Source organism: Numida meleagris, chromosome 9 (assembly GCF_002078875.1).
Source record: "Numida meleagris isolate 19003 breed g44 Domestic line chromosome 9, NumMel1.0, whole genome shotgun sequence".
In the NCBI taxonomy this organism is placed as follows: Eukaryota; Metazoa; Chordata; class Aves; order Galliformes; family Numididae; genus Numida; species Numida meleagris.
Window position 1 is genome coordinate 3,200,218 of NC_034417.1, and position 22,945 is coordinate 3,223,162.

The 22,945-nt window shown below is 44.1% G+C and overlaps 1 protein-coding gene across 8 annotated transcripts in view; it reads left to right on the top strand.

Moving 5' to 3' along the window:
* HERC1 (HECT and RLD domain containing E3 ubiquitin protein ligase family member 1) overlaps positions 595-22,945 on the top strand; it is a 114,251-nt gene continuing 91,900 nt past the window's right edge. For 7 of the 8 annotated variants that reach the window (XM_021407800.1, XM_021407802.1, XM_021407807.1 and 4 more), the window contains exon 1: positions 20,738-20,894. The gene's annotated coding sequence lies outside the window, so the exon portion shown is untranslated. Of the gene's footprint in view, positions 827-20,737; positions 20,895-22,945 lie in introns of those variants that run through there. The other variant, XM_021407801.1, reaches the window with a different exon arrangement.

Here is a 22,945-nt window from a genome sequence, read left to right on the forward strand (position 1 = left end):
GAATTGAGAACAAATTTTCATTATATTATTCACTTCTCTGCTTTTGGTATATATATTAAAAAAAACAGTAGCAGAAAAGGAAAAATATTGTTCTTCAATGCATGCAGAGTACTGCAGTAATGTACATGTTATGAGAGAGCAGTAATGGGAAAAGCTGTTCTGGCGTTGGGAGGGAATCTTTCCCAAGCAGAATAACGACGTGTGTTTGGTAAGGGGCTGCCCAGTTCACTTGCTGGCTTCTCGTCGCTGCACCAGTGCGTTTTCTGGGCTGTGGAAAACCGAATAAACTCAGAGCCGGGGGTCTTTTTTCAGAGTTCCCAGTATTTCAAAGCATCTTCGGGTTACAAATGGGAGACTGCGGACGCGCGTGGCCGTCCGGGGGGCCGGCGCAGCCGGCGGCTGTGGCAGCGCGCGCGGTGCTGAGGGGATTGGGCGGGCCGGGCTGGGCCGGGCCCCTCACACGTTCTCTCCTCAGATCGAAGCGGCTCTCGCAGCGGCCGCGCCTGGTTTACACCCGCGGCTGTTTGCGTAAACGTGCTGCTCCTGTCACGTCTGTATGTGGGTCGGGAATACTGCTGAAATGCAGGCACGTGGCAGCAAGTACATTTCTGACAGCGTTCTTCGCAGAGCGCTGCTAAAAGGTTGAGAACGCAGAGGCTTTTTTGTTTTCAGTATCTCAGCTTTCCATGGGATCGCTGTAACTTGGCCAACGTTCTCCTTGTTTTTCGTTTCAACGCCCATCTTCACGTAAACCTCGGAATTTGTGCCTGGCTGCGAGGCAGCACGTGCCCTGCAGCGAGGAGCTGAGCCTGGCGCGGCTGAGGAGGTGAGCGGGGCCAGCTGGGGGTGGCCGCGGGGCTGGGAGGTGAGTAGAGCCAGCTGGGGAGGTGAGCAGGGCCAGCTGGGGGTGGCCCAACCAGTGCTCATGGGGGATGGCTGCAGCTGTGCCCAGGCTGGAGGCTGTGTCCATAGGCAGAGCTGTGAGGAGCTGGAGGCACGAAGAGTTATGGAGGTCTCAGAAGGGTAAGGGTTTGTGGGTCTTGTGAGAATGAGCGGCTTTGCTGTGAGAGGGGTGGTTGGAGGGAAGGCCGGTGGGAGCCTGGATGGGATGGAGAGCAGACTTTGGCTCTGGGATGAGGTGGAGAAGTGGGAGAGCTGCCTGTGGCTCCGATTTTTTCTTGGTGTGAATGCTGGATTAGTTTGCTGTCAGTGCTGGTGGGGTGGGTGATGAGGCTATCGCCGAGCATTGGCTTTTTATAGCAGTTTGTCACAATGTGTGACTATCAGTCTGAGAGGTGTAACATTTTCCTGTCATACTCGGAACTGTGCTCAGTCACAGGGTGGGAAGCATCCAGTCAAGAAAATTAGATAAGAAATAATGTGTCACATCAATAGTTCCAAAAATACTTCCCCCCCACCAACAATAAGCTGCATAAACTACATCAAGTGCTTTGTTAAAAATGACTGAGATATCCTGTAGTGCTGGATATGTAAATTGTGATAATATGATAACTGTGGGAAGAAAGGCTTGTAGGTAATTCTGGTGCTTTAAAAAAAATGTTCTTTCTATCTACCAAGAATGCATTGTGATGTTTCGGTATGGAATTTGTATTTCATTATATTTATTGTTTTCAAACATGGGAAGGTCTTTCTAATATTTAGCGTAAAGCCTCTCATTCAGTTGACAAAGGATGGGAAATACTGCATTAAGTTTAGTCCCAGTTACACAATTCAAATGGCAGACAGCAATATAAGGATGGAGTTTTGGTCATAGCACTGAGCCAGAGTCTGTCCACAGATCCTGACAAAACCTTGGAAAGCTGTAGCACAGAGCTGAGTTTTCTAATGTTTGCAACAAGTCAAGTCTTACTTTGAAATAGAATTGATTCTAAGCCCTTGAAAATGGGAGGGGAAAAAAATACGTATATATAAAGGTACTTTGTTAAGTAGAGTACTCCATTTCTCTGCATCTGCACCTGGATCAAATCAAGACAAAAAGATTTCTCAACCTGGCACCAGAGTGCTCTGTGAGCGTATGGCAGAAATCAGTATTTAAATCCATAGTGTCCTCTTAGTGGTGTTCATCTGTGCCTGTATTCTGTGTTTGTATTTTTCTGAGGCAAATCAATGAATTAAGGAGTTCAGAGCCTCTCTTGGTTTCTGTTTCTTCTGCTGGGCAGAAACCCCGTGGGTGTTTATAAAATGCCTGGAAAGGTACAACGCGGCCACGTGTGTGGTTGTAGTAGTTTTAATCTGACTGAACTAAAGCAACTTGTCTGATTGTCATGTGTGATGTTGGAAGAGAGATATGACAGAAGAATGCCTGATTTTTCTGGAGTTATTTATGCAAAATCACTATAATTACATTTTAAATGGGACCATGGTGAATGAAATGATGGATCAGTGAGCAGGGCAGGCTCTATGAAACGACTTAGGTCTTTAGTTTTTGCCCTGTTACAGTATTTAAGGCAATTAATAATTTTCTTGTTTGTTGCATTATTTACGTAGAGATAAGAATTGTAATGCTTGTGGGGCTACAAGCACCCTGGCTTTTGCCGTAGTTCATAAATACAGCTTTATTCAGGCCGTGGTCTGAAGAACCTGCCTGCTCCTACAGGAGGGGGATGGGAGTTCTGTGCGTGTAGAGACATGTCACAGCCCTGTGCAGTGAGGTTGAGCCAGACCTGCCCTCCAGCTGCTGCTCTCTGGAGCAATCTGTGCTTCTCCCTCTGTGTTTCTTTTCCAAGCTTCAGCTGATACCTACATCACAGAACTGGTTTCTTGAGTCTTGATGGTCTGAATCACTTGTAATCTTTTGTTGCTTTAAAAGCAGAGACCATTTGGGCTGTCATGATAGGCACTCTGAACACGTAAGCATTGTAATCTCTAACACATAAATCATTCTTGTGTGGCGGACAGAGTCCTTACCTTTTCCCAGTGGAAAGCCCCAGCTGTGGGGTAGGAGATGAACACACACTCTCTTTGGTCCAAGGAACCTCTGAGTCCCATACACACCAAAGAAGCACTGTGCAAAGGTATCTGCCTCAGTTCCACATCCCTAAATACCTTTCTCCAGAACCAGCTGTGGGGTTAGGGCTTACTCTAATGAGTGCTTGTGCAAATGTGGCCAAGCTCAGTGCTGTACCACTGAAGGGTCTGTTCTCCTTAACCACCGAGCTCTGTTGTGAGGAAGGTTTGTCTGTGCTGGAGCAGAGGAGAGAATATCTGAGAGAGAAAGGAGTTTGCTTTCCTTCATGCTTGCTGATTTTTGGTATAAACTGTTAAGGTATAAGTAATCTGAGATATTCACTGGACACCTGCTGCTGTGGTCACCGCATTTCAGTCTGAAGTCCCCTTAGGAAAGCGTTGTCAGCTGTAATCTTTTAATCTTTGCTTTTCCTCTTTGGCTGGTAGCTGTGACCTTCTACAAGTCACGGGGAATTCGAGGGACGGGGGTGGCGGTCATTTGTCATCCTTCTGAGAGTCATCCAGGAGCAGTCAGGAATTACGTAAATGCTTTTGTATCATGGTTAGAATGATCTGAAACCCTGGACTAGGTGCTCAAAAGCAAGTGAAAAGCTTTTTTTTTCCCCTTCTTTGTGTGTGTGTGTGTTGTATGGGATCAAAAAGCATCTTCCAAAACAGGTGGTTAGTAGTTGTTGGTGTCTCCTGGTTTAATCTCAGATGAGCATAGTGAGGCTTTCCTGGAAAGCTGATAGAACACAGGACCCTAAATGACCGCGTATCAGTCTGATTCTGTTTCACTCCACTGCTCATGAGTAACACAGATGGCATCAACTTGAGTAAATACACCTCATATGGCAACACTTGTCATGCTTTGTGTTATACCTGTACTGAGACGATGTGATGGTGGATTATAAGGGGTGCTGAGGTGCTTTCTCTATTGGGTCTTAGCATCTTAATTTTATAATGATACAGCAAGGCTAGCTAGCAGTTTTCGTTTTGTTTTTCAGAAGTGGGGAGGTTAGAAAACCCTGAGAAGGTTAATTGTGTTCAGCTGAAATCATTGTCCCAGATTTATGTTGCTGTGGTTGTCGTTTTCTTGTAGCTTTGGTCATTTTTTTTTTCCTGATACCAAGCCTGGTAAAACTATGTTGCCTACAGTGTACTTTGCTGCACTCACTGGTGATGGGGTGCTAGTAGTGCTCATAACTTGTCCTGAAATTGGTGCCAGTGAATAAATGGAGAGTTAACTTCTGATTGTGATGTATTCCTTGATTTTACTGTCTTTGTGCAAAGTAGGAATGAGTGCTTTCAGACTGGTATTTCCTCTTTGTCCTGATGGAGTTTTATAATCAGAGCACTTACTTCACACATTTTTTAAGGACTACATAAGAATCAAGGCAATGGGAAGCTGGCTTGTTACAAACAGAAAAAGGACAATAGCCTCACTCAGGCTTATTAAAAGGTTTTGTTATCAGAGTCTTCATATTTGTCCAACTCAGTGTGTGCATTTGCATACATTTGAATAATCTTAACTTGGAAGAAGCTGCACCTTAGCGTTCTATTTGCTTACATTTGTATACTTGTGGGGATATGACCAACAGAAGTGGTTTTAGTCTTTGTGTAATGTGCAGTATTAGGAAAAGCCCTTTTTGTGAATGGCTCCTACAGTTCGAAGTCAATATCAGTAGATGAGTTCTGGTTTTCTTGGCCTATCTGGTCGAGAAGATTTTGTTTACAACATTTATTTTTGAATTCTCAAAATAACTTGTTTTGTGTTGGTCCCTAACATTAGAAAAAGCTTCTAATATTCCAAGCTGCTCCTTCTGCTCTTCTTCTACAGGGTGTGTATGTTGCTCACTCTGAAGGAAGAAAATAAGATTAGCAGCAATTAGTCTCATGCTGTGTATGCACACACTTTTTCTTACGGTGAATGCTAAATTACCTTATTTCTCAAGTGTGACATTGTGTGGATGCTCTGCATGGTCTGTGGGCACCGCATCTTTTAAACACGCTCTAATTCTTTGGGAGATGGAGTAGAACTTCTCAGAAGAAATGGAAACTGTTTTGAAATGGAGCAAAACAGGTTTTCAACGTTCCCATGGGAAGCTTAGAATCAGGTGAAGAGCCAGTTTCCCATGTTAAATCAACGTAAGTGTTCATTTAGCATCAACTTAACATGTTTTATTTGCTAACCAAGAATAATTATGTTGAAATGTTCTTTCCAACTTATTTCCCTGGCCTTGGATGGATTTGGTGTTTGTCGGAATGTTGTTTCACAGACTCCCCAGAGAAGCAGAGAACAAAAAAATACAGTAAATTTGTCTAAATTATATATACGGAAAGCTTACATTTGGAAAGGAAACAAGATGAAATGGCAAAAAGTTAGCAAATGCTGTGTACTGTCCAAATAAAAATGTTATTCAGCTGCTTTTCTAATCAGACTTGCATAACGTTTGGGTGCAGTAGACTTACCCTGTACTTAATAGCACTGTACGACTGCTGTCAGCCAGAGGAAAGGTTCTGCCACTGCTATCGTGTCCCTGTAAGCACATGAAGAAGTGGTGTTGTCTCCTCAGCTCTGTTTCCTCTGGTGACTGCTGGGACAGCCATGTGCCGGGTTGAAATAGTTTGATATTTCGACTCTTCTTATGTGCATGGTGCCAGGTGTGTGGTTTGCACCCAACTAGTTGCCAATCTCCCAGCGCCCAGAAGGTGACACAACGTTTACATTTGAGTTTTGGTCAGTAAAAATGTAAACAAGACTGTGGTCTTAAGGGCAGTTGTTTCAGAGTGTGTAACAGTGACAGAATGTGAATGGTGCTCTGCCCAAGTGCTAAAGATCAGTGGAATGTGGGTAGGAGTTAACACAAACTTGCCTGGTCTCCCCGTGCTTTAGCTAGCTGCAGTATGAAGGAGCCTGCAGCTCTGTCATGGCGTGCTATTTAAGATCCCATACCGTGCCTGTAACCATGGTATCTGAGCACCCTGTAGTCACGGACAGGTTTTGAAACAGTGTGAAATGTCCTCTAAGGATTAGCAAGAAACCGCTCAACTTTTGTCACCTAGGTTCTTGCATGTAAAAAAAGAAAAGATTTGCATTCATGCTTTTTTTCAAATACTGCCTTAAATTCTTACTATTAAACTGTAACTTCAGGAGAAGATAACTATCTAGTCAGTTCATAGCCATGCTAAAGAATTCCCTGCTATGGGAAGCTGCTGGTCATTCCCTAGGTGTTTTTTTTTTCTCATTTGTTCTTTGATTCAGTACCCCACAGTACAAAGTGATGTTGTATGGCTGGCAGTGTGCATCTCTGAGGCCATCCAGAGCTGCGGACCTGGTGCTCTTTGGCTGTTCTATAAGGGCAGCTGTTGGCTGGGCAGGCTGGCTGCCTTCCCATCCCAGTAGTTGCTTCTGGCACAGCAGAGCCGTGCCCTGCTGCTGCAATGGGGTGCTGTGTCTTTTTTTTTTTTTGCTTCCTGCCCTACGTTGTCATTTGGTTGTGCTCCCATGTCATGTTTGTATGGGAAACTACTGAGATTCTTTATGCTGTAAAAAACATCGTCTTCGGATAGAGAAGAAGGTTCAGAATTGGTTGAAAAGCCTGACCTTGAGCTCTGTGAAATACGTGATCCTGCATCAATTTCAGATGTTATTCTGAAAGACCTTTGGCCTGAACTGCTCTGTTTCTCTGTTTGGAATCCCCAGACTTCCATGCAAAGCCAGAAGATCCCTCCATGGGGCCTGTTCAGAGGGCTGAGCCGAGCCCCTGTGAGTGCTCTCTCCATTGCTGAAGGCTGTTGGTCCGTCTGAAGCTCAGGCCTGGCAGCTGATCTGGGCTATGTGAGAGCAATAACACTTGTAGGTTGAAGTGTGCATTATGTCAGGGAGCTTCCTCTCTTTTTCCAGGCCACGGTAACTTCTGTAACTGAATTTCTGCTTTTAGATGACTGTGGTGTAGGTGGTCACTGCCCCCTTTCAGATTGGTCCGTGTTACACTACCATGTGCTACATGTCTCCTTTTTAGCCTTGTGCTTTGAAATCCTGGAGGCAGGGTCACTTACAGGAGTGCTTCTCCAGGCTGCCGCCTTCTTGCCAAACTGCGGCCTCCCTCTGGTTCGTGCTCTGAAGTCTCAGATTGGCATCTCCATTGAGGCAGCAGCTGTAGTCTCGCGATTTGTTACTGCAGTGGTGATGCTCCTGACATCGAGCAGCAGTAGCAATGTGAGAAACAGATCCTGAGCAGAGCTGTGCTCTGTTGGTGAGAGCATTCTCAATCCGTGTCTCCCAAATTGCCTTCCTGCAAAACTGCTGCAGCAAATGCTACTTCTGAAGCGCCTTTCTGTAGTGCTGGCTCCTAATTTTCATGGTAGCATGTCAGCTTCCTTACAAGGAGGGCACCCTGAAGTGAAGTGCAGATTGCTTTGGCTTAGTTGGGTCACGAGTACTGTGTCCTTTCTAAGTTGTGACCAAGATAATTGCCTTTTTTTTTCCTGTTATGAGCATTTAAAGTTATCCTTAAAGCGTCGCATGAGCAACAGTATTACATTTGTATTGCGTTATTTAACTGCTATGCGAAGGGATTACAGCAGTGATGACTTGAATTCCTTCAGGCCTTGGGGTATGTTGGTTAAGACAGCTGTTACGCAGAAGATAGGTATCAGTGCATTTCATGCATCTCCTCCTCAGTGACAGCCTAGAGCAACAGCAGTGAGATGCCTTCTGTCATCACCATGTCACCCTGCTTATGCTTAGAGCACTGGTACTTGTTGGTATGCTTTATTCCATACTTTGCACTTTGATCCTGTCACCTGTGTTGTATGCTGCACAACCTCACTCTGAAATACGAATATTTTCCATCATTTGCATTTCATTCCAGGCTGCATTATCATGTGCTGTAAGACAGACTTTTCTTCCCCTGTCTTGGGGATACGATTTGCTTGTTCCTTGGAGTCCATGTTTAGTTCTGTCAGTATTCTGTAGTTACTAAGATAGCATGTGTTTCATCGTCATCTTCCTTCCTTCTTTTCCTGTACTGTGGCCTAACAGAATGGTTTGTTATTGCTGCTAAGCTGTGTCTACTGAACCCTTCTCAAATTTTGCAGTACGTTATGTCCACTTTTACTTACCTGTGTTGCATGTTTATGAAAAATCCTTTGGTTTTTGACATTTTATCAATGCATTTTCCTAATGTTGACCATTGCATTCACATCTGGTGCTGCCGTATTTCCTCTTGCTGTATATTTCTCTCGCAGTGCTGGCGCACCTATCCTTTTCTGTGTCCTTGGTGGTGTGTTTGTTTTACTGGGCATCTGTTTATCTTTACTAGTGACCTTGAGGGTTTGTACTTATTTTTGGAGAATGCCCCCTATCCTCTAAATCCTAATGTTCCTTCTCCCGAATCAAAGCTTAGTTGGTCAGCTTCTGTCTTTTTAGTTTCCTTTTCTTACCTGCTTGGAATCCGTCCTTCTGTAGGCCATTTATGGCTGTGGAAAAAAAAACAAAACAAGATCGTATGGTCAACTCCGGCTGAGCTACCTGTTTATCCAGTGTCCTTATAGCTATGTGATATTTCATAGTTACCTACGAGTACCTCAAACACCAGTCTGGATACTTTTTTTCTACCTGCCTAGCGAATTTGCCTGATCCTGCATTTTGATTAAACGTGTTAGAAAGCAAGCAAGTATATTAATGGGCCTCAGGTCAGCGGCAGTAACTGTTTAACACTTGTTCTTGTGGAACTTCTGATTTCCAGCTGCCAGGAAGACGATTGTCACCTGTTGTATACAAGAGCTATAGTGTTTGCTTCTGGTAGCTTGTGATGTGAGCAGCCAAATCCAAGTCAGTGGAATCACAAATACAGAATAAGCTAGATAAGATTTTTACAAGCTGACTAATGTTCCTTAATATACACTTTGATCTCAGCATCCCAGCTCAGATCACACAGAGCAGGACCAAAAAGATGGCTGGTACACGGTGACTCTAGTTGTACAGCTCTGTGACAGCAGAGAGTATGAACTTAAGGGGTTCTTCAGCTGGAGAAGATAACTGAACTGACCTCGTGAATTTCTACTTTCACTCAAAAAATGCTTCCTTCAAAACATTTCTTTTGGTGCTTCCTTCACCCTTTTAATATTTCCTTTTTTGTCACTGGCTGGTTATTTAAATGGCAAGGGAAAAATACCATCTGTCAGTACTATGTTGTTGTATTGTCTTTGATTTATCTGCTCTGTGCTAGACATTACTCAATAATAATTTCTGTGAGGCTTATGTACAATATGAACAGGGCTCTATTTTAAAGATGGAGATGCATCTTTAATAAAATGAAGCAATTTAATGCTGGAAGCTTTTGTAAGGAGCACAAGCAAAACTACTGACTCACAACATATTCTGAACACATTAAATTGCACTGTCAGCTACTTTGTGTGGAAAGAGTAAAGAAAAAGATAATTTTGAGTATTATCCGCATTATTGAACCAGTTGGCTGTAACTGGAAGTCACAGGTCATTTATCAGTTAACAGTGAAGAATGTTAGCCAGTATTATGTAACTTCCTGAAGAGCTTATGTATATCTTGGGGAGCTGGGCAATGATGGATCTTCTTTAAAACTCCAGGAGTTCATATCTGTCTCTAACAACGTTTCTTTACTGAAGTTGGGAGAGTGCTACGTAATACAAGATATGTTCCCAGGTATTTAGGGATATTTGGTACTTCATAACGTTAAGCTAAACTAGTCCATGGGAATTACTGACTGTTCTTTGCTTGGATAATTGAGAATTCTTGTGGTTTGCCTAATATTCATTTAAACTATTTTAGGAGAAGGGATTTGAGAGAGTGAGTTAAAGAAGGAAGAGCTAAAAGAGGAGAAATTTTTGATGACTGTCTTGTTGGGTTAGGAACCGTCTTGTGTTCTGTGTGTGTGTGTCAAGGTAATGGTACTCAGTGCTCTCCAGTAGGTGGCAGAGATCACAGCTTTTGTTGAGTTTAATGCCAGTGGTCATCTTCTGGTACAATTTCAGGTCTGTTCTCATGTTTGGGATTTTGTGCATATTTTTGTTATATTTGTAGTAACTTCTCTTCAGTTACTGGCCAGAACAGCAGTTTTAGCCTGCAGAGCTAGACTCTTCTAGACTGAATATAAAGGGCACAACAGCTGGTACTGGTGTCATACTAATTTCCTTGAGGGTGAGGTATTGAGCATTTCTACAGGTTATGCAGTTGAAGGGAAACTTAAAAATGCTGTTTTGAACTGTTGGAATGTTGGAGGAGCCGCTGCTTGAAGACTGGCATTTATTTGCTAGGGAAATGTCACCTTACAAAAAAGTATACTGAAAGTTCTAGGAAAACAGGGTGAAGGGGGAGTTCTGTTTTTCACTGAGTTCCTTGTGCTTTAATAATATTTCAAGTAATTTTACCAGCACCTGTTTCCATCTTTTTCCCTGTGGAATCTGTATGTTCCTTAGCTTTTATTATATTTACAGCAACATTTAAAACCAAACATTGTACAAAATTAAGATCCTCTCCTACTTGTGTTCAGTTTGCATTGGATCAGAAATCCCAGTACAGCTGTACTCTTCTGATGGAAGCTGGTGACCTACGTTGACCATCTGTATGCTGTTGCAGCTGTTGGTGAGATCTGGTGGAAGGGGACTGGCTCTGAAAATGAAACTGCCACTCTAGTTTAAAGACACTGAATCCCAGCAGTGCCCTCTCTGAGGCTTCTCTCTGCAGTGAAGCAGGGAAACCTGGGAGCGGATGAAGCCTCCAGCTCGTTTCCGTGAATCAACAGAAAAAGTGGCACAAGAAATAGTTCCTGCTGGACTTGACATCATGTTCAGAAACGTGACTCTGAAACCTGCCTGGAAGTGAGTGAAGTGGGTAAGGATGGGGGCAAGTGAGCCAGTGTGCACCTAGTCCATGAAGTGCCGTGTAGGCATGTGTGACCGGGCATTCACATGGGCCGTGTGGGAGGGCTGGGCCTGCCTACCTCTGAGCCTGCTGCCCGGCCTGGCTGCACCAGTGCAGTGCCTGCGGGTGGGTGCTGCCTTGTGCTGCACCCTGCCCCACTCAGTGATGGGACAGCACCTTCAGGAGCTGTGTCCCAGCCAGCAGCATCCAGCAGCTATTTAAGATCTTTCAGGAGCCAAACAACTCCTACTGTTTGGCGAGGAAAAGGAATAGGCAGCTTGAGGGAATTAAAAATAACACCAAGAAAAACCTGTTTGGTAATCAGCTGAATGCTGATGGCAGGGAGGTGAGGAGGAGGATCACGTGGAACGCAGCCAGCCACGTGCCCCTTAGTGCAGAGTTTGGGCATGGGGATTAGTTATACCAAATCCTTTCTAGCAAAGAAGCTAGAAAAATTGGGAGAAAATGACTCAGCCATCAAGTAGACTGCCTACAGAAATTTGGCACTGCATTCATTGCCTTTTCTCCTCTTCCTCATTGCTACTTTCTGCTCTCTTACGGACTGGCAGACCATGTCTCTGGTCATATACTTCAGAAAGTGCTGCTCATCATTCTGCGTAGTGCAGTTCAGCAGCCCTAGCGAAGTGGACAGAATACATCTTTCAGAGCATGTATTCTTCTCTTCCAAGGCATATCCACAGAAAATTGTCCTTTTGGCTTTTTCCCAAACCCATCAGTATGAACCACCCAAATGAGCTTTTGCTGTTCATCCATAACACACAGGAGACCAAAAGCGCTTTATTAAAATAAATGAATAGAAGCTTTTCATTTCATTTTTGAGCAGCAATAGGCAGGTGCCCAGCTCAGTTCCAGATCTTTCTCAGCTGGATGATTGTTGAGTTAATTCTTTAATTCACATGATGAAGGAAAATTAGAAACAGCTACAAGTAGCTATGTCACTGATTTCGGAAGACCAGAGTGAGAGGTGTTTTTTTTTTTTCCTTCCATGTTTAAATAGACCAAGCGAACTACTCAGGTGAACTCAGGTTGGATATTAGGAAAAAATTATTCTCTGAAAGAGTGGTCAGGCACTGGAATGTGCTGCCCAGGGTAGTGGTGGAGTTACTGTCCCTGGAGGTGTTCATGGTTTAGTGGGGAAATACTGGTGGTGGGTGGATGGTTGGGGTTGGACTGGAAGATCTTGGAGATCTTTTCCAGCCTTGGTCATTCAGTGTTTCTATGCTGTCCTCAGGCTGTTCGTGCTAAGGTTTGTGTTGATTTCAGATTGTTGCTTCTCTGATTCTGGTGGTGTTTGGGTTTTTGGTGTTTTTAATTTTGGGGAGGCACGGGTTTCAGGAATGTTTTAAGTAAATGCGGTTGTCGAGAGAGCAGTGTGCCTTTAGCCAATAGTACAAGAACACATGATGGAAAGAAGTGTCTCTTTATTAATGTAAACTGCATAAATCCTAGTCATTTAACAGTGTACATAGGTTATGACAGACCAGGTTACCCCTAATCAGCATACCCACATTGGACTCTTACTAAGTTGTTAATTGGATGAGCTATTTATTGGTATTTTACAGTAAAACTCTTTTGGCTCATCTGTTTTCTGGATGGCTTATGGCCCAGTCAGCCACGGCAAGGAGGAAGCTGTCCGCATGTTGCTAAGTGATTGTAGGTAAAGCCCTGGGCTTCACGGCATACACAAATTCAGGCACGTGGGAAGCACCTCTGAGCTCTTGGGTTAAATCTGGTATTGAGTTGTGGAGACAGGAGTTATGCGGGCTCAGGAGTAGCCTTGGGAAAGTTTACGTCAGTCTGGGTCTCACTTTTTCATTCTCTGAAATGAAGATAGTGGCAGTGTTCCATGTGAAAGATTTCTTCTCACTGCTCCTTTTGAAGGTGACCTTTATTTTTCCGTACCAGTTTCTGTGAGCAGGCTCTTTATTTGCCTGGCAGCAGGGTGGTGTGGTGCTGGTAGCAGCGCAGGAAGTGCTGTGGAGCAGAAACAAAAAGTGTGCTTGAACTTCTTTACCTATCTTCTGGACCGACCAGTATAAGCAAGAATTTACTTGGAAAAATACAGGATTGGGTAGCATGCTGGAGCATAGCCTATGCTAAATATGCTGGGATTAAGATGAATTTTTTTTACACCTTGTATTTTCCCTATCTATGGGAAAGATGCTTTCTGCTGGAAAACATTTTGGCACCTCGAAGTGTAGGTGAAGAGGGTATTACATGTGTTTGTGGTGCTTCCTGGAAAAAAAAAAAGGAAAGCAGGAACAATGGAATGGAAGGAAATAAGAGAACAGTGGGAAGAGAAAAGCTGCTTTTAGTCTTACACAGTGGCCATTGATTCCTGAAAATAGAAGGATAATAATTCCTCGTTGTACAGCTTCCAGACAACAGTTAGAATAGAATATTTACTTTCTATTAGAGACTAGAAGAATACAAATGAATCAACAGAAGACTGACCGAAGCCAAAGAAGGGTAAATATATATATATATTTAGAAACTAGGGGAGTAACTTAGGCAAAGAGGAAAATAAACGGAGCATAAGTGGGGAAGTGAGATGGCTGTTAGAGTTCTGAAAAACGATGATCTCAGATATAAATGAATTTTTTCTTTTGTAATTTGAGTACAGAAGGGATTTCTGGGATGAAAGATACAAGTAGAGTAATATTTGGGGGAAATATTTTATATGAGGAATGACATCCTAGTGAAAAATGAGCTGCCATAGTTTTTAATACTGCTAACCAGTGTATTAGGGTATGCTGCACAGATGTGATGACCTGGGTCTTGGCAAAACTGTGATGTTTGAATGTTGCTACTTGTAAGGGTAGCTTTACTGCTTTTATGATGAGTTTTCAGTGATGAATATTAGAGCTATCACAAGTATAGGGAGATGCTTATTTCCCTGGCTTAGTAATAATATTTATAAAAAAAAACGTTCTGACTTATAAAACCAAGTGACTTCTTGCTGAAAGAAATACTGTGTAGTACTTTGCAAGAAAGAATTATGATAAAACATAATATCTTGTATTTGTTGTTGTTTTTGCTGTTGAGTCCATTTCATGTGATGCAATTCTCTGTAAATATTAGCTTATGAAATGCTGTGGCTATTCCTTTTTTGAACAGCAGTGAGTTTACTGTGCATTAAGTTAATGTGTACAGGCACACGTCTCTTGCGTACTACAGTTGGCAGTCTTCCCGTTCATCCCCCCGCTGTCCTGCCAAGACTAACGAGTGTGTTTGCTTCTGTTGCTCCAGGGCCATGGTAGCTAGATAACCTCTCTGGGCTTTGAATGCAAAGGGACAGCTAGGCTCAGTCTGTTTGCATCCACGTGACTCCAGCAGTAAGCGCAAAGGTGACTGAGAGCTCAGTTTTGCATCCTTCCTTATTTCCATCCAGAGGACGCTTTGCCTTGCTCATGGAGTGGGGAAGACTACAGGGGAAAAAAAAAAAAAAAAAACAATTGTAACTAGCACTGTTTTCTTTGGTAACTGTATTGCTAAAGGGAAATGAAGTTGAGACACAACTGTGGTGTTGTGCAACGGTGGCTCTTCAAAGCAGAGAACCAAATCTCGCTCCTAAGGCCCCAGAAGCGTTGTGAACTGATAAGAATGCAGCTGGGGAGAGGCAATCATATGAGTGGTACTTTGACCATTAGTCTTGTGCTGTTTAACTCTTTCTGGTGTCTTTATGCATACAATTATGAGCACGTAGCATTTAAGGTGCATTTTGGCTATGCACTGGATGCTGTCATGTTGAGCTTATTTAAATTATTCGTTTCAAGTTTTAATAGTACATACACTCAAAATTCTGTGTATCCATGTATGTATTAGCTTGGAATTAGTGCTGTGTATGAATTGTAATATTGTTCAGTTGTTCAGGTATAGTTGTTTTATTTGACCTTTTACTTCTTCATTTATCATCTTCCAGTGCGAACTCCTGTTTCCTGTGTGTTTTTCCCATTTGTTCTCTGACTGCTTATCATTTTGGCCTGAGGCACAGAACAGCATCATCACAGAAACTGACTTTTAACAATTTGAAAAAGTTACCAACTAGATATAAGGTAAAGAAGAGATGGTGATGGACAGATTGTGAGTTACTTCAGGCTGGTTCCTACTCTGAATTTCAGTGTGGTGGGATCCATAGGGGAATGAGTGAAGTGAGACAGCCACCTGCAATATTGAGTTCTGGGAAGTGCTGACAATGTGGCAATGATGGGTTTGTACTGGAGCAAGGGCCAGCTGGCCGTGTGGATGTGGCTGTAGATTACTTTGTAATAAATAGCCGTTAGCATGGCTCTGCTTGGTAGGAACAGGAAGTGCCATGCAGAAGAACTGATGCTCCAAAATGTGAGTCAGAAAATGAAATTACTGAGTGACACAGATGCATATATATCAGTGCCTCCACTGCTGGCATGCCTGCACAGGCAAAATGTTCTCATAACAGCTTCCCTCATATACCTTGGATGCACAGTAAGAGAGCAAGTGTTGTGATGAGTAACATACAGAAGACATGGGTGACTGGTATTTTTAGTTTAGAAGTCAGATTTTCTGTACACTTCAGAGAGTGTTGTAGGCTGGCTTTAGGCATGTTTCTCAAGGATCACAGCTGCTGCTTGCACACGTGAACAGTGGCTGACACCTTCCTCCCTTTGTATTTCATCAGTAAACTTGACCTTCTAAAATATTTTTCTCTTTCTCTTGCATTGTGTGAATTGTGAATTCATTGGGCAAGACATGTCTTGTCTGTAAATGAGCCCTTACAGAGAAGTGATTGTGTCATGACCTTTCTTTATTGAGACGAGTATATAATAAGACTCCTTTCATGTATTTCTGAACAATAAGAGCAGCATTTATTCCAACGAATCTGGGTCCTGGTTTAGTTATGTAATTGCATAGACAAATCCCTGTGATTTCAGTAATGCTTCCAACTGACAAAATTCTACCCACACAGACCTAATTGCGAGATGGGGTCACAAGTAGCAGTTTGATGTCTTCCATCTAATCAAGGAGCATATGTTCAGCCTCTTACACAGTTCAGGCACTCTCCTTTTTTCCCCTTTAAGCCAGTTGCTTCAGTGCTACCAGTGAACAATCCAGTATCTGTTCTTCTAATTGTTGGCCCATTCCTATATAAAATGATTTCTGAATCACATCCAAAAACATATAGACTCCTTTCATTGCCATGACAACAGCAAGACATGCCAATGCTAGCAATGTCTGCTGGAAAAAAAAAGTCAGTAAAAGCAAAACACAGTTAACTGAGAGATTTCAGATATAAATCCATTTTTATGTTACAATCCATACACCTGTACTGTGAAGAAGTGGTTAAGAGCAAGCCCTGTATAAATAGTTCAGTGTAATGAGTCCTAGACATTGCATTACAAAAAAAAAAAAAATTACAAAAATAATGACAGTGATCATAGCCATGGTATCATGTCTGCATTGGAAGAGAAAATGAGGAGTTAAATGTGGCTGCTAAACAAAGGGTAATTAGTTTTAGAAAAAATAATTGATGTTATAGTGTATGTAGTTCTCTCATTATCGTAGTGTTCTCATTATTGTCTGGGATGAAAATTTCACTTGATGGGATTACAAAATTATGCATTTAAGATTTAAAATAAGTAATGTAATAATAGGAAAGCATAGGTGGAAGAAACTGCTCTTGTGGACCTGAGCACTAGAAGAAGACCAAGTAAAGCTGGGAAGGAAGAAAACCAGGGGACTTAGACTTGAGAGGCCTCCCGTCATCAGGAGAGAGAGCTTCCATTTTACCAACTGTGGTAGCACAGCTTGTAGGGGTAGAACGTACAGTTTCCTGTCCCTTGAAACCTGCATGATCTTAAGGGCTTTCTCACAATCTCCCTCTATTCTTTGAAGCTAAGATCAAGATTGTCTTGGAAATGGAAATTGAGCATGAAGACCCTGTATTCAGGAGAATTAAGTGTTGTATTCTAGAAATCTATAGGTTTCAAAGACTTAATCTGCTTAATCTTGGTGTGAGGGAGGGGGAGAGGACAAATGCTGTTTCCCAGTGAGGAGCTGTGATTCCATTCTTCTTGTCTCTGTCTGGAGATCTCCCTTAAAGGAATCTTACCAGCTTTCTTGTTATTTTTTGCCCTGTAAATCTGTAGCTGCAGATGACTGGAGGGCTAAGCTTCCCTCTGATGTGGCCTGAAGAGTTTCAGGAACCTCTTCAATTTCCAAAGGATAGAAATGCTGTGTGTAGTTAGACTCTCAGTCGAAGTGGTGGATACCTAATGAGAACCATAGCAAAGTCAGGGAGAACACAGAGCTTGTTACCCTTACATTATATCCTTATTTTTAGACCTGTGGATCCTGTTGGCTTCAGCTGGGTTCTCAGGAATTTTGAAGATGCCTGCCTGCTGATTACAAGGAGGTTGATTAGGCCTCCTCATCCTGTATCATTTGTCATCCTGGGATTTCTGTGGGTCAGAGAAGTCCTGAGTGCCAGCTGGCTGGAAGTGCAGGCAGTATCTCAGGCTGTGTTTCAGTGGGTGGGTGCTAAAAGAGCCCTCCTGAATTCCCAGAGAAACTTGTGTAAGTCACTTCTACATGCTGTTTGAGACTTTTAAAATATTGTAGTCATTTCACAGTGTCACTGTGCTTACTTGCTGTTGCTTTTAAATTGAGCGTTAAAACTTTCTGGCAGGTGGGGAGTGGGCAGTGAGGAAGCTGTATGCAGCCTTCCTTAAAGGTGAGGCAATGCTCACAACCCTAGAGAACATAACTTAAATCCAAGATGGTACTTGATCAGCCTGCCCATCTGTTTCTCTTTCTAGACATAGACTATTTCATATTTGTGAATTTGAATATTCACCAGCCTGAGTTCCACAGGAAGATAAAGCTTAAAAGTCTGCAGAGGTTCATAGACTTTTCAGCACATAGCCTGTATCACAGAACGCTTTAAATGACTACAAGATCTACCCAAGTAGAGGAAATGTGGTGAAATCTTAAGACGTGCTCAACTTGCTGGATGAGTGAATCGTGTGGAGAAAGAGGGAGCATTTTTACCAAAGAGTAGAAAATAGGCACATCTTCGCAGATAATGCTACTAGCAGAAGAACATCGTGAATCGTTGTTAAGTGGTATTCTGAGTATGAACCAGCCTAGGAGGTCCCAGATGTGAAAACTCTTCACAGGCATATCACGTCTATTGTAGGCATTTCCAAGCTCTACATTGATGTATTTGAACACTCTTCTGCTAGCATTCAGCTCTTGAGAAACACCCGGACCAGTATGGGGGAAAAATGGCATTAAAAAGTCAAGATGTGCTTGTCAGCACAAAATGGAATATCAAATACCATCACTGAAGAATCTGAAATAAGAAAGCGTTGACTGGAAATAAACCACATCTTTTAAAGCAGTGCAATGCCCTAGGTTTTTTTAGTTTGAATGATGGTGTTGCTTTTCTTTCAAGATTATTGTAATAGTTGCTACCTAGTAAACTAGCTTTATATGAGAATTCAAGAGGAGAAATTGCAGTGGTCTTTGGGACATAGCACTCAAGGGGATGAAACCTTTATCAGTGCTAAACAGGAAATCCTTCATTTTTGTTGCTCCTCTTACTCCTCCCCCTTTTTATTTAGCAGCATGCTTTCTAAACAGTAATGATCATAAACTACATAGCAAATGTTTTTCAAGGCATTCTAGAGAATTAAGTACTTTGAATACCGGTAAAGTCATCCTGTACACTTAAAAATCCGCACATTCTGAAATGATAGGAAGATGGTCAGTCTAGAACACGCTGCTGTTAATTTGCTCCCTTGGTTCTTCTCATGTTCTCGGCACTTCAGGTCCCAACCTGGAGATTGGCTGCATAGATTCCAAAAATGGTGAGCCTGCAGAAATAGACACATCTGTGTATAGTCAAATTTCAGGACAGAAGTCCTAGGCTCTCGATATTGTGAGGTGGTTGAAGGGCTCTGTCAGAACTTGACAAACAAATGAACAACAAAGAAAACCTCATGTAGCTTTATGAACTTACCATTGAACTATGCATAATTTGAAAATATTTTTGCAAACCTAAGCAGCAACTTGAGTGCTGTACAGCACTTGGCTGCTGATAGAGCCTGTAAGCCATAAAAACCTGCAGTTAATGATAAGGTTTGTGTCCACGCTGTGGTTCATGTAAGCATGTGGGCGTGGGGCATGTCAGCATGTTGAGGAGTGCTGCTTAGTGTCTGTTTTCCTTCTGCTTCTGTTGTGTGGAATGGCAGATCTGCTTAGAAGTAGTTAAAGGACATTGCTGAATGTAATGTATTTCGATGTATCTGATGAACATATTTCTTACACAGCGTCCATGTGTTAAATGTTTAAAGAGTGCACGGGTACAAAACTTAAGAAACTGGAGACTTCCTGAACAAAAATACGTTTTCTTTACCATTTCTCAGTGGGGCGATTCAGATAAGTTGCTAATAGAGCTGTTTTGTGATCTGAGTTTTTTAGTTGGGGTGGTTAAGACTGTATTTTCAAAGCAAGGTATTTGTGTTTTCTACTGCAAATAATTATGAATCCTTAAGAAGCTTTTAAGGGGAAACAAAATAGGCATGAAAACCTGGGATCTACCTCCAAAGCTGCCAGTGTCATTTGACCTGGTGACTTGTGTCGCAAGCTCCTCCAAGGAGCTGAGCTCAACCCTTAGTAAATCCTCTCACTACTGTATGCCTGAAAATAAATGATCAGGGATACGTCCTTTGGAGGAAGAGGGAGCTTGTACTGAGAGGTGCAGGAAAGACGGTCTCTAGGCGAAGCAGGTAATGAGGGGAACGTTGGTCCATGAATGTAATGTGTCAGCAGATGCCTAGGGAAGAAAGCGCAAGAGCAAGCACATAGTAATGTTTTCTCTAATAATTTATGGCCTTCTGTGAGGAAGGGCATGTCTGAACTAGAGTGCACCTCTTGGTTTTTGGAGATCTGTGGTGGATTTCTTCCTTACTTTTCTCCAGTCCCCTTTGGATCTCACATAAACGTTTGCCACATAGCACAGTGTTCGAAAGCGTAATGATGTGTGTGAAGAAGTGAGCACTCTTGCTTGTTTGGAATTTGACACCTAATGCTTCCAGTTCCACTTGCTGGCCTCTTACTCTTCTATTGGAAGAGACAGTACATGATTGTTCCCTGTTCACCTCATCTACGTCACCTGTGTTTTTGCAAGCTTCCATCCTATGCCTGCCTTAGGCTCGTGCATCCAAACTGACATAACTTATCCTGGTACGGAAGTTTCTCCACTGCTTCTCTTGTCAGTTTTTCTGCTTATTTCACGATAGCCATTCAGTATACTCCAGTTCATGACATCGTATCATTATATGGACCGTAACCCATCCACATAGGTATAACCTGTCAGTATTTTGTTTCTTGCCGGAGTGGCCTCGCTCCTCTCACGAGGTGCACTGCTGCTGTCACACGTTGGGCTGTAATTCTGGCTCGGGAGCGTACTTTTCCGTTTTGGACCCAGAATTTCAATCCACGGTGACACTTCCAATTCTGCACCGGCCTCGGAGCAGTTGCTGCTGCCCCTTTCTCTCTCGCCCCCGGATCCCGTGTGGCCGGAGGGCGCCGTTCTGTTCTGCTGAGCTCCCCAGGCTCAGCACCCGTGCCGCCTCAGGGGGCGGAGGCCGCGCCTTGCCCTCAGCCTTCCCCGGTCGGGGCGGGGCCTGCCGCGCTCCCGGTGCCCGCCGCCGCAGCCGTCCCTGCTCGAGGCCGCCCCGCCGTCGGCGCCTGCGGGCGGACGCGCTGCGAGCAGGTGCCGAGCGGGCGGCGCGAAGCGGCCCTGCGCGCGGGGGCGGGGAGCGGCCGGCGTCTCGCGAGAGCTGCGCGCGGGCCCCGCGAGATCTCGGCGCCGCCTTCCCCCTCCCCGCCCGCGTCATGTTTTCTCTTTGACAAGCCGCTGCCGCAGAAAGGACGCGGCTCCCCGCGGGGGCTCGTCGCATGCCCCCGCCCCGCGGAAGACCCGGACCGAGGTCTGCCGCCTCCCCGCCGCTGCCCGGTGAGCGTTCGGCCGCGGGGCGCCGGGGGCTGGGGTCGGGCGGCCCTGAGGGAGCGCGGCGCGGGGGGAGGGGGCTCTCCTCGGCGCCGCTCCGCACCCAAACGCGCCGCCTCGCGGGGTGCGGCCGGGGGCAGCAGCCGCCGCCTCACCGAGCCCCGGCGCCGCCGCGGGGAGGTTGGGGGGCTCGAGGAGGCCGCGGCTCCGAGGGCTGGGCGGGAAGCGGAGCGGGCGGCAGGTGGGGCCGGGCGGGTGGCACCGCACCGCTGCGAGCGTGATGGAGCGGCTCCGTCCTTCGAGGGAAGGGGAGAGGAGGGCGCTTCGCGCCCCTTCGGACCGCCCCGAACGCGCAAAACCCGCGTTCTGCTTCGACTGAGGTCCTTGGGGCCCCGTGAACGCGCTTGCAGCGCGGGGTGCGTTCCTCCCCTCAGCGGTGCGGGCATCCGTGGCTGCGGGTGCGAGGCGGCTCTACCTGGCGTCCCGAAGCGCTGCCCGAGGTTCCCGAGCGGGCCTTTACCGACCCTGGGCGTGACCTTAGGTGTCCGCGCATCTCCTGACCGCCCCGCGAATCCCGTCGTTTCCCCATGGCTTACATGCTGGCTCCTATTGGCAGTACTTAAAAATCGCTCGTGTGCGATTGTACATAGAAATGGCATATTTTGTAGTCTGAAGTGGCATACAGTTTCGTTTTTACCACTGAATGCTTTCATTTTCCTTTAGTCATTCACGTATTCCAGCTGCAAGCAGCTCTCCGTGTTTGTCAGGGGCAGAACCCCATTGTTAGTCTCTCTCCTTCGCAGTCTGCAGGGGAGAGGCATTCGTGGCCTCAGTGAACACATCTTTATGTTCTGTTTCAGACCTGTTTGTGTCACATCTCTCAGCTTATTGTTGCTTCCTAGGCTTCTTCCCTTGTAGTAGCTGGGACTATCTGAGAGAGATATATATATGCATGTGCATGTTGCGTGGTGATGTTGATCAAACTGATAGTCTAGCTAAGTGTTCTATACTGTTATTTTATAACTAAATCCAAGGCTCTGAGTTTAACATTGCGGAATTAATGCTGCTCCTTAGAGGTACCGTAGAAACCACATCATCTTCATTGCTTGGGAATGTGGGACTGCAGAGGATGTGGATCTCAGGACTGAGTCTCACATAATTTTGGGAAAAATATAATAGACGTTTAATCTGGACAGGTAGACTGTGAACCTGGTCAGCCTGTTACTGCTTCCCATTCCAAAGAGGAATCTGTTAATTTTGTATGAAAGATTAAAAGCTGTACAGCGTTAAAATGCCCTGGGACAGATGAAGGGCACGGCCAATCTCCTGTACTGTTACACTCCGAAGGAATTTCTTATGTGGCGTTACACACGGGAGTTGTCTTTCCTTTAGGATGAAACATCAGGGCTCCTTCTCTCCGAGTATAAACAAACCTGTACGTGGTTGGGACTTTCTTCTCTGCTCCTACCTTCTTGTTTAAATGTATCATATATTGTTTATTGCGTTAATATTAAGGGTTACCATGGTTTTTTTGTGTGTAGCTACTGTGAGGTCTGTCTGGTTGGTAATTAAGAATAATAGGGATATAAAGCCTTCAGCTTACTTTTGGCGGAAAATTGGGCGTTTTTAATTTCACTTAGTCCTTGAATTGAACAATAGCTCACTAGTGAAAGCTTTTCCTTCTCTTATTTCAGAACTGAAATAAATGGATATTAGTTAATTAGGAAAGGCTTTTAAGTGATCTAAAAAGTCAATTGGACATTATTTCAGATAGGTAGTTGTTTTTTTTTTAAAAAAAAAAAACAGTGCAGTTGTGCCCTGCATGGTTTAAAGTATCAGTGATAGCTGGAGTGTTGTTGCAGGTGGGAAAAACTCTGTGAAATTAGCTGTGAAACACAGGGTGCAAAAATGAAAAAAATGTACATTTGAATACTTTTTTAGGGTTCACTTTTAGTATTCTTTTCTTCCTTCAGTTTCTCATGTAATTTTTATAATAACTGTGGGGTAGAAGAGTGCTTTTATCCCTCTTTTACTTAAAAGGGATGGAGATGTAAGGA